Here is a 4,414-nt window from a genome sequence, read left to right as displayed (position 1 = left end):
TAAATAAATGTATGCAACGATAAATGATGATAAATGATGATAAATGAGGATTGGTAATTGACACTAAATGAATGCATAGTAATGGCTAATAATGATAGTAAATGCAAACAAGGACAATTTTATTATATAAATGAAACTAAATGTCATGATTATGCAATGATGAAATGATATAAGAAGACTAATGTCAATAAATGATAATGAACTATATGTAATTTTATACCACTAAATGATATGAAATGTACTTGATGCAAATGAAACTAAATGTAATGATGATGATATGATCATGATAGATGAATGCAAGGTTGTTTAGACTTTGCACGATGCATTGATGATGTATCAGAGTACTCTGTCACGATTGTATCCAAGACCAACTCAATTTGCACATAGCTACTCACATTAACTTTGTTCACACTTGCATACAAAACCATGCATAAATAATGAATGAATAAATGGATGGGTGATATGGAATGGAATGCAATATAAACATATGAGATGGAATGACAATCCATAGTGTTTTATTTTCATCATCGAGCTTTTAAAATGTTGTTAGAAAATGCAAGCAACTTGACATAATGATTCAAGTTGACCTAAGTATCGCTTACATGGTTTTTGATATAACAAGTTAATACAAGCAACTTGATATAATGGATCAAGTTGACCTGAGTATTGCTTGCAGAATAGAAAAGGATTATCTCCTTTCATGCATGACTTGGAATGTCCTCCTTGATCTTTTGTCAATCATATCCTAAGATAAGTTCATACCATAGTCAGAGATAAACCATTATCGAGTTTGGGTGAGGCAGTAGGAACCAAGGATGGAGCATTGTACCCGTAATCAACAACATATATAAATAATAAAGAATATGGACCCTCGATAATGGTTCATGCTCATATGGTTGAGGTATACACTGTAGTCAGCAAGCCGTAGTGATCTATGACTCTATTTTGCATAAGATCATGTAGCTTAGTGAACTTCCCACTTAGACACCATTAGGACATGCCCCAATATTTCACTGGAATAATTCACAGAAGATACACAAACAATGCTGTAGCAACCTGATATATATATAAACGAATGAATAACCGACAAATCAACCAAGTACTTGATAGCTTAAACAAAATTTTCTTTGTCAAAAAAAATGTCATTTTGTCTTTGTTTTTGGTAAGGAAGGATGCATCTTTGTTTAGACAGTTTGCGTGTTTGATGTTGATTGTTTGGTTGATTGGATAAGTGGTCATCATTGGAGTATTTCACAATGTTTGTTTGGTATTTGCTTTGAAAAATGTATGTACAGGTTGCTGCCATGTTTTTTATTGATTTTTGATGTTTTATTATGTTTTTGGATTTTGTGAGATAGTTTTGAATGTTTTTGTATTTTCTGAGATAATTTTTCAATGTTTTTGGTATTTTGTGAGACAATTTTGAATGAAGAACCCAATGAATCACAAGTAATGTAGAATCCACTTCCATCAATAGGTTAAGGGTATTGCCCCCAGTTTTAGACATGACTATGAAAAAGTGGGTTGCAAGACGCATGAAGTACTTTTCTTGATTGCAGATCAATAACAAGTCATGGTTTGGAAAGATGGATGTGTGTATGTAATGAATGCGATCCCAACAAGCCTGAAAGACAATACAGCCATAGCCTTTACGAGTGGTGCCTGTTTGCCAGGTTTTCACCATCGCACTTACCCAAGGTGCCACCGGAATGGTTGTTCACCATTTGGATGTATGATTTTTCTTTACTATTTTGATGTTTTTGTATTTTCTTCAGGTCATTTATCTGAATATTTTTGGTGTTTTGCCGGTATGTATGGGAGCTTGATGCTCTATGCATCTTATGTATAAAATCATTTGAGGTGCATGTTGTTGATCGGATCTGCTAGTGGTTCTCCTTCTGAAGTAGCCAACTGATATGCTCCAAACCCAAATACAACAGTAATAACATATGGACCTAGCCAATTTGATTCAAACTTTCCCTAATGTTCTCGGTTGGGTTGGTTACGAGGATTTTCTTGAAGAACAAGATCACCTACCTCGAATGTACAAGGTCTAACCCAATGATTATAGCTTATGCTCATGCATTGCTGATAGGCCTTGAGGTGATTGTATGCATCTTGTCGCTTCTCATCAAGTATTTCTAAGTCCTGAAGATGTGATACTATTTGCATTTTTGATGTTTATGTTGTGATTGTCATTGATGGACACACACTTGCATTAAGATCCCCTTTATATGTATGAGCTAGAGCTCAACCAGTATCTGTTCCAACTGGTATGCTGTATTATAGTCTTTAGACTATTGTTGATTTTGCCGAATGTGTTTCCCATTTTGAAGCGGTATGTCGACCCCAAGCAGTTTGTAGATCTCAAGTGGTACAAGGCAGCAAAGCAGCATAACACATTCTTACCAGTCTTCATTTTTGTCAATCTGACAACTAGTATTTTGTATGAACCAGTAATACTCTGTGATGAGTTACCAACCGACATTTTGTGATGAGTTACCAATCCACTGATTATTTGATGGTGCCGACACACTGACGATGCTTCTTGTGTCATGTTACTGAGCATGTCTAGATTCATTGAACCTAGGAAATTGTAATGTAATCCTATTGGACCGACATGAAATCAAATTCCTTTAAAAGGACATCATGTCTAGGGTTTTAGGTTGTTGCTAAAAGGGTTTATGTTGTGCTAGCGTTTAAGGTGATTGATGAGTTGTTGTAAGAGCGATCTTATCTGAGAAGATCAAGTTGTAACTGAGTGAGAGACATAGAGGATTGAAGTAATTCTAGAATGCATTAGCTATGAGCTATACTCGATCTAACCAAGCAGTCTATGCTATTAGATAGATCAAACACTTGTTGATTACTACATCTTTGACAAGTTTATAGCCCTTAACCGGGTAGGCCCAAAAGCCTTTTGTAAAATCCTCTAACAAGGTGGTTCACAATTGTGAATCTAAAATCCTCTAGCAAGGTAGTCTTTAATTGGACTTATCCCCTAATAGAGATTGAGATTCCCAATAGGATCTATTCTAGTGAAGAACATTGTAAGACCTTAACCGGTCTGACCTTAACCGGTCTGGTTTCTATTCTCTAGATAGTGACTTGTGAGTTCCATCTCACCGTGGTTTTTCCCATTTGGGTTTCCATGTCAAATATCTTGTGTTATGGTTGTATTGCTTTTGTGGGTGAATGCTTTATTTGCATTTTGGTTTGCATGTGTGATAATAGGTCTATTTGTTAAACCATTTTACCAGTTTATCTTCAGACTGTTTAAGTGTTTTAGTGCAGTAATTTTTGGCATACTAATTCACCCCCCCTCTTAGTATTCATCAATTGGTATCAAAGCCTACCTTTCTATAAGTTTAACCACTTGGATAGAGATATGGGGGAATACACCTTGAGGGAACTTACTCAATGGCTCACTCAGTCTAAGCAAGCCTATGATGATCTTATTGTCAAATACAAGGCTTCTCAAGAAAAAAGGAGAGAACATGCAGAAAAGTTGATGGAGCTATCTAAAAATAGTTCTGCAAATGAAGCAAATATGGAAGCCATGATAGCAGAAGTAAATAAGTTGAATGAATCAAACTCCAACCTGAGAAAGGAGTTGGAAGGATTGACTAGCCGGTTTAGTCAAGAGCTTGAGAACTGGAGGAAAGCAAAAGATCTAGTGAAAGACAGAGATCATGAGATCTCCAAGTTGAAACAAGAGATTAGTGCACTGACTGCTCGCTTTCATGAGAGCAGAATGAAGGAAAAAGAAGGAGTACAAGATGAACTGAACATAGCCATCTCTAAAAATGAAAGCCTAATGGAGACAAATACTACTATTTCAAAAGAACTCTCTGAGTCAAAGGAAATACTTGCTAAGTTCAGCAAAAGTACTATCAAGCTAGAGCAAAAGCTTGAGTCATCTAGACCAGTAAAGAATACCAATGGACTTGGTTTCTCTAGAAATGAGGAAGGAGAATCCTTAGGAACAAATGCTGAAGCATCAAAGAAGAAACTGACATTCAAAGGAAAAGGTAAGCAAAAATTCAAACCTATTTGCTTTAACTGTCTTAAAGAAGGACACATTGCCAATGTATGTAGGAGCAAAGCCTACAATAATTTTCCTTACTTTATTAACAATGTACCTAGATCCAATAAGTTCAATGGTCATTGTTATGTATGCAACAAGTTTGGGCATAGAGATTTGAATGCAGGTCTGTGATGAATAACACTGGAAGATATCCTCAAATGACCCAAGGTGTTGGTCCCGAACCTTTTGTGAACCAGAACCACAACCAGTTTAATGTCTTCAATCATCAGCCAAGAAGCGGTGGGCATCAAGCGGTAACTGGACGGAGAGAAAATTGTATGATCTATCATGGTCATGGTCACACTGCTGCAACATGAAGAAGGAAGA

The sequence above is a fragment of the Cryptomeria japonica genome, unplaced genomic scaffold (assembly GCF_030272615.1).
Source record: "Cryptomeria japonica unplaced genomic scaffold, Sugi_1.0 HiC_scaffold_16, whole genome shotgun sequence".
In the NCBI taxonomy this organism is placed as follows: domain Eukaryota; kingdom Viridiplantae; phylum Streptophyta; class Pinopsida; order Cupressales; family Cupressaceae; genus Cryptomeria; species Cryptomeria japonica.
The sequence above is the reverse complement of the archived record's forward strand: the minus strand, read 5'-3'. Positions refer to the sequence as shown.